The 14,717-nt window shown below is 33.2% G+C and overlaps 1 protein-coding gene across 2 annotated transcripts in view; it reads left to right on the plus strand.

The window, feature by feature from the left end:
* Window positions 1-14,717, plus strand: part of LOC124354757 (hemicentin-2) — a 406,108-nt gene that overhangs the window by 189,250 nt on the left and 202,141 nt on the right. The window contains exon 1 of one of the 2 annotated variants that reach the window (XM_046805444.1): window positions 504-539. The exons of the other annotated variant lie outside the window; for it this stretch is intronic. The gene's annotated coding sequence lies outside the window, so the exon portion shown is untranslated. Of the gene's footprint in view, window positions 1-503; window positions 540-14,717 lie in introns of those variants that run through there. 2 annotated transcript variants of the gene reach the window in all.

Genomic DNA, 14,717 nt, shown 5'->3' on the forward strand with positions numbered 1-14,717 from the left:
GTGACTCAAATTAGTAATAAATGTGAAATTTAATAATAGAAAATTAAATCACAGTATAACCATAAATCAATAGACGTTTTAAAAATTAAAATTAAAAAAGAAACACTCTTATAATTTTAAGAAGAACAATATAAGATTATATTATTGAACCGTTCTACTCTAATATGTTTAAAGGTAGTGTATTATTAAGTATACAGAATCTGCTTTCAAGGACACTTAAAAAATTATTTCTAAATGTTTGAAAGGTAAAAGAAAATTGTTAAACAACTCTAAAGGTTATAATATTAGTTTTTTCATGAGAATAAAATAATATGATTGAGAACCAGAATAAAATTTATTCTGTAATACATATAAATAGGTAGGTATAATATCAAATTGTAAGCTGTGTTAGAAAAATAAATCTCTCTTTTAATCAGTCGCAACGTTTAGCCCTTTGTTACTGTAAAAATGTAATTCATACTTACTTTGGTAATACTTCGGTTTTAACTCATATATTTTGTTCCAGATGCTGTATTTGCTAAAGAAATACAACGGAACTGGTACGTTTGAGTGTATTGAAAATGGTAATATCAAGGTATTACACTTCAACAGAAGCAATATTGAGGGAGTTTCCATTATTCAGATTCTGGAAACTTAATCTTGGTCGATATAATCTATATTCTGTCTCGAGAAAGACTGAATCATACAATTTAAAATGATATAGAACAGCTCTTATATCAATATCTTCTCTCAACTTATATGTGTAAAAAGAGGAGTTTATTACGAATATTTTATGAATAATGATTTCTAATTATTAATATTTTCATAACGATTAAGCTTTTGTTTTCTTTAATTTTCACTCCACACATTTAGCAAAGTTTCCTTTAAACCACATGGATTCCTGTATACGACTATGGCAACCTTTGCCCTCTAAATACTTTCTAAAAAAACCCGCTAAAGGTCGTATATTAATAATCAAATCAAATCAAATCAAATATTTATTTGTTGTAAACATGTTCTCCACATGTATAACAAAGTCAACTTAAAAGGTTACTTAACCTAACTTAAAGAGTTAACAACTTCGTAAAATTCTGTACATCGTATAAGCAGGTTGCAACTAGAAAGTTCTTTAGTTTTTGTCTAAATCTAGTGAGCGGCAGCTCTTTAATACCTTCTGGCAAAACATTAAACATTTTTTATGCCTTGGTATAGAAAACTCTTCTGAGTTGCAGAGTATCTGCATCGTTCACTTATAAGTTTTATTTTTGTTTCTAGTTTGCATAGTTTATGGACCTCAGACATTGCAGGCCAAAGTGCCAAGTTCCTCTTAACAAACAAGAGTGTGCTAAATATATACATAGAAGGCAATGAACGGACACCTAACCTAATGAAGAGCTCTTTACAGTGGGCCTGCCAGTGTGCATCACAAATCAGACGGATTGCTTTTTTTTGCAGCACAAAAAGCTTTTGTACATATCCATGGTTTGCCTAGATTGAAGTTCCATAAGAGAGGTAGCTATGTATGTGGCCATAGTAAACACAGAGCAGAACACCAACAGAGACACTGCCTTTAAAGTGCTCTGATCATGAAAATGCCTTTTGAAATTTTGTTCGCAAGACTGTCAATTTGCTGATGCCATTTAAGATTGCTCTGGACTGTGAACCCCCAAGAATTTTGAGTGGGTTACTTTCCCCCCGATTGCTAAGGCTGAAAGCAAGGTCCTGAGTTTTCCCCGTCATTAAGGCTTAACTTATTTGCATTACACCAGTCATGAATGGTTTTAGTTTTGGCGTCGATTATGTAACCCACATTTTCTGCACTGTTACCCTGGACACACACTGCTAAATCGTCAGCAAATAGAAAATGATTTTACTGAATGAGCATTTAGGTTGTACGGCAGGTCATTTAACATAGAGTATGAAAAGCAAGGGTCCCAAAATGGACCCTTGTGGGGACACCTTGTTTTACACTTAACTGTTTTGAGTAAGAGCCATTTAGGAATACGGATTGCCATGGATTGTTCAAATAAGATCTTAAGAACTGCACTACACTGTTGTCAATAGAATAAAAATACATCTTATCCAGTAAAATACGAATGCAACACTGTGTCAAAGGCCTTGGACATATCAAATGATCTGAAAAGAACGTTTCAGGTTGTTCTCCAGTCCTTCAAAACAATTCAAGATCAAATCCCTGAGTAGCTTCAACAGTGCTATGGTTAGGTCTAAAGCCGTACTGATTCTTGGACAATAACTTATTTGATTCCAAGAAGGAGTTGTTCAATGAATGAGACGTTCCAAGACCTTTGACAGCGTCGGAACAATGGATATTGGCCTATAGTTGGCACAATCATCCCTAGGCCCTCTTTTGTGTATTGGAATGACCTTACTTACTTTTAGTTTGTCAGGATAAATTCCCTGCTTAATACACAAGTTGAAAAGATATGTTAGTACTTCACAAATAGACCTAGCTGATAACTTCAGTATTGCTGCATTGGTGCCATATATATCAAGACAAGTGCTATTATTCAGTTTATTTATGGTTAGGTAGACTTCTTCTACTGTAAAACTTCTAAGAGTGAATAACCCTACTGAATTGTTTCCTGTTGCACAGTTCTCACTATTGTCAAGAAAAACACTATGATTAAGCTTATTTACGTCAGTTTGGTATGCTATTACAAATTTTGTTCTACACTGGTAAGAAAAAAATTGTTTTAAAAGCATCAGGCGTTAAATTAGCGTTAATATTGGGAGGCTTACTGTTAACATTTCTAAGCTGATTTATGACAGACCAATGCAGCTTTTTGATTTATTGTTTGAACTGTCAATTATGTTGTTATTATGATTAAGTTTGGCTTTTTTAATTTTCTGCCTTGTACGTTCTCTTAAGAGCAATATAATTTTCTTTAGACCTGTTACATTTAGTGTTGCAGAATAAATAGTAAGCATTGTCAAGTTGGACCTTTAATATTCTTAAGTCCTCATTGTACCAATTGTTTGTTAGATTTACTATTTTCTGTTGGTTATCCCAACAGTTTTCATAGGCATTGCGCTGTTTACCGCCCATAAGAACAAATCAAAGAACTTATTGAACTTATTGTTTAAGTCATCCTTACTATTAAATATAGCTAACCAAATTATACTATTAAGGTAAGTTTAGAAAATAGCTTAGAGTTCTGAGGATTGATAGGCCTAACAAGTTTCTTTAACTTAAGATTGTCTGAAGTCACGTTCGTTGGTGTACTGAAAATGATGGCGTTGTGATCAGACACACTTGTTGTGCAAAACGGAAGCATTCCATCTATCAGGATGTAAGGATGTAACAATATTGTCCAAACAGGAGCCCCTACTTGCCGCATTTGAAGATAGATTTGGCCTGGTAACATCCTTAATCGTTATGTGTAAACTAAAAGTTTTAGTTAAGTTATACAGCTCTAAGGTATCATTATTATTGACTAACAGATCGATATTCAAATCTCCTGCGCATATAAAGTCAAAGTTCACACCATGCACACACGAGAAAACTGCATGCAGCTTGTCAAACAAAGCGCTGGTCTTACCTGTAGGTGGTCTATAAAAGCAAACGATGATGGTATTAAAATCAATTAACTGTATTTGTGTAAGTCAAAAATTTGCTCTTCAACTACCAGTGATAACTTATTATATACTTGGAAACGCACATTCTCCTTCACAAAGATCACGGTACCCACCATGAATCGCATTTGATTTAACAAAGTAGCTTGCAGTTTTATAATCTTGCAGTGTCAAAAAATCAATGTCAGAGTTAAGAACCCAGTGTTCAGAAACACAGATAACATCAGCACTGTGCAATGATGCTAAATGATTCAGATAGTCCAGCTTGTTTGTTACACCCTGCGCGTTCCAGTACAGTAGCGTTTAAGTTAGACAGGGCATTATTTGTTTTTGTTGGTAATGTAGAGCTATTTAAAATGTCTTCATCATTTGATTTGTGTTCATTTAGGTGTACCAGAGAATTTTTAGGTACGTTACCAATGTCTACAGAAGCCTTAAAACCGCAAACTTTTTATTTTTTGAGTTTTTGTAACATTCCCCAAAAAAGAATCTTGGTCCCCATTTGTACTTATTCTTTTAAAGTTAAAGTTAAAGTAACTGACATAGGGCCCGGTTGGCCAGAATTCGGGAATAAAAATTTGGTCCCATAGATTACCTGGTACACCAACCTTAAAAGATCGGTAGCCAGGAAATTTATTATTCCTCATCTGGCTGACTTTATAGTTTACCTTTAAGGCCATCATTAAGATAATTTTTTTACTGCGTCACTGTTTACATCGGTTGAAAGTCTTGAGAGAAAAAAGGTACCTGTATTTTTCCACAACTTTAAGGTCATTCCCTTTGGTAGCCGTGCCTAGATACATCTTCCTTTATTAAGATTTTTAGTATTTTTTTCTGGGACTAATGCTGTTTTTTAGTAACCAATAGGTTATCACTAGGACCATGTTTACTTTTTAGGGTTATGTTTCAACATAGGCCTATCATGGTTAGAATGGCTACTGTTTGAATGATCAGTACTAGGGCCTAGACCTGCCCGATTTCTTTGGTGATTTTTGTAGAATCTTTTTTCAACTGTGTGAAATTCTGAATGTTTTCTACAGCTTGTGGTTTGGCACACACTGGTTTTCCAACGTTTATAGGAGGTTTAATGGTCGTAGAATGTAGACTAATGCCTAAAGGGGCATTAGTTTAACCTATCACTAACATTGAGGTTATGTACAGGAGATGTGCAATCAGCTCTATTTGCTATTTCATGCTTACTATTTACATCATTACTCTTTAGTGCCTCAGAAAAGGTTTTCCTATTTCCACTTGTTGCAAGCATCTCATCAAATACTCTGCTTGGTTAAGCAAGGCTGTTTTAAACGTGGCATTTTCATTTTGAACTTGAGTAAGCTGTTTACGAATTTCAATATATTTAACACTAATTTTCGTAAATTTTGTCTACCAAAATTTTTATATTATGATCAGTACAATCACCTTTGCAATTTAGAATTTGATCCTCAATAGGATTAACATTTTCGTTACTCACAGACCTATCTTGCCGTGGAGCACATACTACACTTCCAGTGGGCACTACTTATTAGTTGGTCCATCTTATTATTTCCATCACTTAAACAATGAACATGGAAACTATGTGCACATTTTCCTTCACATTAAGTCTCTCGGACTTTTGTGAAATTATTTTATTGCAAGAGCCACATTTGAGTGACTTGCTTCTTCCCGCCATCTTGGATCTGTGACGAATACTTGTGCCGAAAACATAGATCGGATTGACACACCGTCTACAATGTTTGCAAGTTACGGTCGGACCTTAATGTTATTAGACCATTAACAAGGTAGAAGTACGCCATAGTACGTGTCACGTAACAGTATTCGCTGAGGTTGCATGCAGATTTTCTGATTGTCTTGTCTATTACTCATTTAATTCTTGAGGTGTCTTGCAGGCAAACAGGCTGAAAAATTGAAAATGTATTTGCATAGAAGTTACGTTGTGTCAAATTTAGTTGTTAGACAGGCACTATATCCCCATGTACAATTACGGTTGAATGTAAAACTTTAATGTTTTGTATGAAATATTTCTCATGTTATCTAGCCACATGACAAAATTAAAACTTTCTTTTCTTAATTTATAATTTTTTAGGTTATGTTTCTTAGCCATTTTCAAATAATAAAAGTTCCGGGGAGCCGGATAGTTTATTCGACCACAAGAGTACGCCGAATAAATTCTTGCTACCAACTTTTAGTATGGACTTTCCCTTTATTTGTTTTATTTTATCAATAAAAAATTCAAATCTGCACCACCATCGAACACAGTGTTGGTCATGGAAATGATACTTCATGTAAAATTTCAGTACGGTAGCTCATTTTGATTTCAAGGCTACAGGCTATCAATCATATAGACAGAAAGAGAGAAAACAAACATACAGACATATGAAGTTTGGACTGGATTTCGATTGATAATATTAGCTAAAGTCTAGACAGTAAAAATTAAACCTGATAATATTCATTAAGTAATCCACTGATTTATAATAATCACTTTAATGTATTGTATTTACTATTTCGGAACTTATTGTTTATCGATATTCAAATGAAAGAGTAAAAATAATTTCCATAATTTAGGTTTTTTCTCTTCGATATATCTATTTGCATAATATGATAATGTCTTCTTTAAAATCAAAACTACCTCATGGTTCATTTTGATTAAAATAATTAACAAGGTACATAATAACACACGTAATGGGGGTTTAATGTTTAGTTTTTTAAGAGCCTGGAACTAAAAATAATCAATGTAACGTGTAAAACTAAAACGCCTCGTAAATAAATATGAATTACGAACTTAATTACTAATATAGTCATTAAAATAAGAACATAGTTTAAATAAAATAAATGATCTTAGCATGGTATTTTCAGTTGCAATATGTCTAAATCCTCTCCTGCACTTTCGTTGTATAATATCGAACCAAATTTGTAATACGTATTCCATCTCTTTATATTTGATCTCGTTTATAGAAGCTCCGTATTATATCAATTTTAAATGAGAGAGTTAAAAAACAAACCTGTTGAAATTTGTCTTCAAATAATGTACTCACAAAACAAAACATATAGTAAATAAACATATATTATAAGTATCGTATAAAATATAGCCATTTTAAAAGGTATACCCCACAAAAACATAGCTTTTATGCAATATTCAACATAATAGTTGGAAGGATAGAAGCCTTACAAACATGCAACATATAGATACACTCTCGTGACAGTCCCATTGCATGTGGCTTGAAAATAACATGCTAGTTTCAACCTTGCCATTACTAAAACGGTTCCCAATTTTATATTGCATATTTGTTAAGTAAAACACCATTGCACCAAGAAAACACTTTTCTTTTATTTACGGAGAGCAGGGCTGGGAGATGATTTCCGGATGAGATACTCATAAATTTGTGTTTTACAAAGTATGAAATGAGAAAAACATTTAGTACGCACTCAATCTGTAATTGGCAAAAACCAATTCTAAGCATAAATTTACTCAGTTAAAATCTTTTATGAATTTTTATATGATACTGAAGCATAAAAACTTTATTCTCTTAGTACGATCTTTATGTAATTCGTTATGAGCTTTAGCTAATCATGTGCTGGTGTATTCCTATGAGGTATCATATACATTCTTTTTTTTATTTAGTTAGACTTCGTGGTTATATAGTTACATGACCGTAGCCTGACGTCTTTTAAAAATCGATTAAGTTCTAAGACTATTAATAGAGTACTCGTGTGCATAATGCTGCTCCTTAGTTTTTAAATATGAATTGAATCGGTAATAACTTTTAAAAGCGGTCTGCTTTATCCAAAGTTATCATTATCTGAAGAAGGCTTGGTGCCTTCTTTGGATTTTCGATAATAACGTCCCTAGCTTACTAATATATGTCTGCGTCCAAGTACAAGGTGAAGCAGTCCATCTAAGGCACTTATTATAGCAGTATTATAAGTAGAGACAGAAACGCCATTTCACTGTATTCCCCCCATTTGTGCCTAGAGAAGTATATAACATTATTTTGATTCCATAAAATGTCTGTAAGAGATACTTGTTTTTGAGAAATCGTTATATATAAAGGTGGAGCGTGTGTTACCTCATTTTAAAGATCTCTAGACATAGGATATTTAAAAAAATTGGTTTTTATTCATCTCGCTCTTAATACAGAGTTTGTTCGAAAATAAAACTGATTTAATGAGTTTTTTATTGCAACTTTATTACAACAACTTATTAAAGTACATATGTTACCCAAACATAGTTTATGTCATAGGGGAGAGCGGGGCATGTTGAGACAAACTTCAGATTTTATTTTTTACATTTTTTTGTTTGAATTATTTTGTAATTGGAAAAATACTGATATTATACTTCAATTATTTGTGCACTTTTCTATGGTATTGACGCTTTTGATTAACTATATATATCTCCCAAAATTAAAATATTTGTTTAATGCTGTTAAAGTGTATCAATGTTCCCCACATGGGGGCAAGTTGATACTAGCGAGAGGCAAGTTGATACAAGTGTATAAATAATAAGCTAATAGACATTAAGGTAGCAAATAATCACTTAATAGACAATCGAAAAAAATTATGGTTGCCTGTAAAGTCGGTTTTACGGGCGAAGATTTTACGTGACAACGTCTTTTTCTCGGTAGAATATTTATTGATATGAATATTATTAAATTGCACAATAGGAACAAGGAATTGAGTGAAAATAAGAATTGCACAAATTTTAACTATAGAAATATATTTTGTTTACTAAAACATTGTACATAATTTGAAATTAATTAAAATTTGTTATTGTAAATGGTAAAGTTGAATAAAACGTTTACTAAAATTGGAATTTGAAATTCTTGCTAAACACAGTTTAATTCTAACTCCGCGCGTGGTGATTGGTCGGTTTAGTTCGTTTGTTTGGTCGCACTGTTATGACAGGTTAGAGGTTATAATTTGTTATTTTAAATGTTTGACTAGCAATACGCGCTGTTTCTTCTCAATCGACTGAATTCCGATTGATTGCAGAGTGATTTAAACTAATAATTTACTTAACACTATCAAAATTTTGTCAATAGTATGACATAACCTATAAACTCAGTTTCTCAACTTTTGTGTTAATCTAACAATTAATCAATCAATCATAGTTTACGATAATGAAATATCAGTGTACAATTATTTACCTTTATTGTTGTAGTTGTTGTAAATGACGAATCTAAGCACTCCACATTTTCACGAATAAACATAGTTATCTGCTTTATCCCGTGCGGCGGACCCACAGTTATCTGCTTTATCCCGTGCGGCGGACCACTGGACGGGCATCGTAACGTTACCGGGCGTTACACTTTTTCATGAGTGACTCGAGCCGCAACCTAATTTAAGACGTTGTCACGTCAAAAATGTATGAAGCAGAATATAGTACAAAGGTAACGTAAGACATATTATTAAACTATTTTAAAACACACAGTTTATGAGATTTGTGTTCATAACCTACTGAGAATCACTGATAACAAAAGTCAGATGTACAGTGAATACAAGTGTACATTTTACAATCTTTCCCACATTCTATATGGGCCCATTTTTTGCAAGAAATGCACTGTATCCAGTCCTGACCTGGCTTGGATTCGGAGAATGGCTCCAAACATATGAGACACAGGGCGTCGTTCTCTTCCTCCGACTCTGATTCAACCTTCATTTTATTCTTTGGGACGCATTTCTGTTTCTTCACCTTGTTCTTCTCCTTAGTCTGACTCTCTATCATTTTAAAAAAGTCTTTTTTTGGCGTTTTCTGCCTTGGCTACCATTTTAGCTTCCTTTTTTTGGCTTCCACTTCCAGCCTCTCCTTAACTGGTGTGCTAGTAAGGATAGCGGATTTTAAAGATTTCCTCCCTTTTTTGATATATTTTCGCTCTCCAGCTTTAGGGTAGGGGGCGGATTTCCTGAGGGCTTAGAGTGAATACGCCTACAGAAACATCCTTATTTGTAGATGGAACTGCAGTTGTAGTCTCAGTTCGGTTCACTTTGGAGTGTAGACCATCAGCGTTGCTTGTCCCAGCTTGAGAAGTCTTGACAGTGCTGTCTTGTGAAGTCATCTCTCTATCCGTGACTGCGCTGGACAAGAAGTCATCCTCAGTAAACACTTCTCTGTTGTATGGCGCGATTCCTGTTGCTTGAAATCCAGATATAATATTTGTAGGATTTATTGCTCTAGGGAGTGCCATCTTTACTATGCCAGGAATGTCGTAGATTGTTACAGTTTTCCCTGCATTGTTGACCATCCAGTCGTCGACTGAAGCGAAGTAAAATCTTTTGAAAGGCCCATAAACTGGCCTGTCAAGCGGTTGCAGGCGGTGGGAAGTGTGGGGGGGGGGGGGGGGAAAGACAACATGACGATACCATTTTCTTTGCAGAAGTTGAGCACTTCAATAGATAAGTGTGATTCATGGTTATCCAAAACCAACAAGCAGGGATTGCCCTTGCTAGATCTTACGTGGCCGTGAAAATGTTTAATGAACGTCAAAAACGATTCAGATGTGATCCATCCGGATGGGTAGGAAGTTCCAATACATCCTGGTGGCCCGTTAATGATGAAGTGATCCTTGAAAAAATACTCTTGGGAATACGAACATTGGAGGAACTGAGTTGCCGATGGCAACTGACAGCCAATACCATAGTGACAGTCTGCCCCCTTTCTGCTGACGTAGCTATCCCTACTTGGCGTACTCCTTCTGAGCTACGATTTTGTTTTGGCCTCTGAACTGTTTGCACACCGGTCTCGTCAATATTCCAAATATCCTTAGGTTCAATTTTGTATTTATCTAAAGTACTCTTCAAAATTGTCAAAAAATAGATCAACATTGACTTTATTAAAACTGGTAGCGCGACTAAGGCTCGTAGCCTCAGGCTCCCTGATTGATAGTCTAGGGTGTCTTTTCATAAATAAGCTAAAACCAGTCCTTTGTAGCCATTTTATGGTTAATCCATGAATCAGGTAATGTAATGATATTCCTATTAGCCATAGCAAGTTCGTAAGCTAAAACTTTTGATATTTGTGGTGTAAGTCCGTAGTAGATTTTTGAAGAGTGTATTATATACTCTTCGAGTTGAGATTCTAATTGGTCTGGAAAAATTTGTCTTGGTTTGGCATACTCCATTGTAACGGTTTGACCTTGCGATTCATCTTTTTTTCTTATAAATCTAAACAATGTCATTTTGTCGATCTGAAAGGCTACAGCTGCTTCCCGCAAAGACATGGTTTTTGGTCTTGACAGCTTCATAGGCTTTTTCAAAGCTCTCATCCGGGACTTTCCCTCGATCTGTCTTCCTGGTGGTATAATTCCGCACCATGTTTCTGTAAGAAAAGACAAAACTCTACTTTTTAGAATATTGGGGTACGTTGATACACTGTATCAATTTGCCCCAGCTACGCGTATATCAACTTGCCCCATTGAACAATTGTCCTCTTAAGTCTAACTTAAGTCTCTAAAATATAAAGTCCAGAAATATGAAACTAATCATGGAATTCTTACCAAGAAACAGGTGTTTAACTGTGCTAACAGTGAACTTCCTGAATATTATCCTCTTGTTGCTACGCCAACTCAAAACACACTAGCCAACAATTACTTTCTACTCATGAAAACACAATTTCAACAATAAAAACACGTAGAGTGCTCTGTTGACAGCTGGACGCCGTGTGGCACTGCGTCTCGGTAAACAACAGCCTCTACTGACTCATGTCCGCCCTGCGCATGCGCGTTAGCTCACAGTCACATCTGTATCAACTTGCCCACGTATCAACTTGCCCCGCTCTCCCCTACATTATCAGGTTACAAATGTATTAGTGAAAATTTTATATGTGTGTCCATTGGTATGTAATAAACAACTATAAATAATATGTACGTATAGGAAAACGGAGAATCGCCTCCTTTTATTGTAAAAGTTTAGAATCTAACCATAGAATTTAAAAATTTCTCATATCAATATTTCACATTCAATTTTATATTTTCTCATATAATACCACATATTTTCTTACAAATTTGGAATATGCCTAATATATTTAACAACCATTATGTAATAATTTTTAAAATTAGTAACAAGTGTATTCCGTTACGCTTAAGTGAACCCTAATCATCGTGTGTTTGTTTAGTATAAAATGTGTAACTAAAAATTGCAAATGTTATTCTAAAACCTAATGAACAAACTAAGACACAATACCGCTCCACCGAAGCCAATAACGGAATCAGGTGGTCTAGAGACGACTTGAAGTATTGTTTGTAATATAATTGAAACTTTACAGAATTTTAAAGTACATTAATAACTGCATTTCCATTGGAATATCTTATTTAATGTAATTGATGACGTATTAGGAAACGACACCGAGGTGAAAAAATTAATGAGAGCGTACGTAGGCCAAGTGGTTCATCAAAATAAAACAATCTATCATAACACAATGTTGCAAACATTATTCAAAGTAACTAAATCGATAACAAAATAGCAGCGGTTTAAACAGCAAACGCAAAATATCTAAAAATAACTTTTTAAAATCAATAGTAAAACCTTAACTGTCGACACTACATATAAGAAACAGTATAAGCCGATAATAAAATTTATAAAAAACAGGATATATAGAAAAAACAACGTGCTTTAACTAAACAGTATTTATTTTATAACTCAATTATATTCCTTAGTATTAGTTTATGCTCTTTTCTGATGTATCTAATACAGATCGATAACTACTGTTCTAAGTAACTTAATTTACTATTAATATTTACCACTAAAATTACCACTATTATTCTTGTCATGTAAAACTCAAATACGTCTAACACAGCAACCAAATTAACAATAATCATTGCTAACAGTTAATTATGTTTATTTTACTGTTAATGAACGTTAGAATTGTTGTTTCAGTGTATTTCCGGGATTAGGGCTTTAATTAAATGGGGATGGAAAAGTGGAAGCTATTTGCAGAATAAATAGGCAGTGTTCTGTTTAGTCACGATACTCTCTTGCAAACACTAACAACCATAACCGTAATAAATTGTCCTCCTTGATTATCATTTTTAATAATGAAATCCAAAGTTTACAACTAAAATGCAGGCTTCAAAAGTAATTGTAACGAGTAATTAGTAAATATTCGTAAGAAATACGTATTAATGATTTCGCAGTTGTAAGTGCATTATTTTATATATAATCTAAATAATTGTTATTTATTACGGAAGTCATTTAAATATATAATGATATTTTTAAATTGTCTTATATTAAGAGATTTCCTAGGAATGTTTTAGTTTCCGTCGCACTCCCAAATTTCCTTGTAAAACCTATGATGCAGACTTAAACATGGTTTATTATGTGCATTGCTTATTTCGTATGGAGGATTTTGTAATTTTAACCTCACATGTCAATAAATTTCTATTACATTACATTATTTATTTAATTTATTATTTTTCCCTTTTATTCTACTTTGTGTTTATACCTCGTAAACAGTCATTAACTGTAATTATATTAGGTTATACACTTATTTTAGCGCTTAAAGTATCTATTTAAAATTTGATTTTGGATTTTAACTATCTGAAGACATATTTTATAAATAACGGGCTCTAACAAATAATATATAACTCGTAAATGCAACTGTGTCTTTAAAATGGAAAATAAGATAACAATTTAAATTTATAAAATCCACCTCTGCAGGTGGGAGTGGAGCTAGATTATTCCACAAATAAAGTCTATATACCATAACATTAAATAAAATGGGAATAGGCCCATTCAATGGCTATTTCTCCAGTATTAAAGTTTGCAGTAGAATCACAGTCTCTGAAATGTTGACTTCATCAGCTGTTGACCACTTCAGGTAAAGGAATGGCGCTTTGTTTACTAATAATAAGGCTCCTGACCAGTAACCAGGATTCTTTTACAAGCATTATTATGAATGAAGTTGTCTTTGGAAATTACTTCTATTTTAATTTATACTTTTAATAAAAGTTTAAGTGACGGGGTATTTCCAAAAAAATCGCAAAATTGGTTTCTATTTTCAAATAAAGCCTGACTTTAATTTAGAACTATAGACCTATATCATTTTTTCGGTTGTTTTTCAAGACTTAAGGGAAAAAATTATCGATTCTATACTCATCAGATATTTTGGTACTATAAAATTGTTCTCTCCTTCCAGTTTAGTTTTAAGGATGATTGTAATACTTTGATGAGACTACAATATTTTCTTTCCCAAATAGATCTAATAAATAAATAATTTTAAATTTAATAAGGCAGTTACCGTGTTTCTGGATATAAACAAGGCATTTGACACAGCAAATCATGAATTAATATTACAAAACATGGAGAAGGATGGAGTGCATAAAACTACCCTTCATTGGTTTGATCTTTCATCAATAATAGACAACAGTTTATTTCAATTGGTAATTTCAATAGTAAATATATTGATAGTGGTGTACCCCAGGGCTCAGTTTTGGGGCCGATATTGTTTTTAATATTTATTCATGATCTATATCTAGGCCATTTTAATGGAAAAGTAACTAAATTTGCAGATAATACTGCTTTTTCATATGCATCAGCCCCTACACTTCAAATGAGGAATGAGATTCAGCAAGTCCTTGATTATCATGGTCTATGGTTTGTAAGAAATAAATTAGAATTAAACGCACAGTCGCAGTTATATTTAAAGTTTTCCCTGTCTGAAACATTAGAATTTATGGAATAGAATAATATAAACTTGAGGATTTATTATCAGCTTTATTTAAAGTGACTCATCTGTTGATAAAAGGATTATTTTGATTTTTTTTAAATCAAAATATACCTAAATTCAGCCTGCATTAGGTAAGTGTATTATGAACACAGCAACAATGTAATATTATAATCGGCTGATTGAAATTGATTCAATTAAAACGGCTGATTTTTTCACCCACTTACAATCATCTAATGACAGTAAGTGTTTAGTATACGGTATTTGTAAAAGCACAATATATCCCTTATTTATCTAAAGATTTTCGTAAACTTTGTATCTAAAAATTTGTCATTGACTTTTATAATTAACATGTTATGAATATGACATTTTATATCATAAATGTTTTAAAGATGCTAAGTTTTAAAATTTTAAGAAGCAGCTATTTTTAAAACAAGCTTTTAAAATAAATTAATTTGTTTCCGTAGTCAGTTCTTTAAGTTTTAAAGATATA

This window comes from Homalodisca vitripennis, chromosome 2 (assembly GCF_021130785.1).
Source record: "Homalodisca vitripennis isolate AUS2020 chromosome 2, UT_GWSS_2.1, whole genome shotgun sequence".
NCBI classification, from domain to species: Eukaryota; Metazoa; Arthropoda; class Insecta; order Hemiptera; family Cicadellidae; genus Homalodisca; species Homalodisca vitripennis.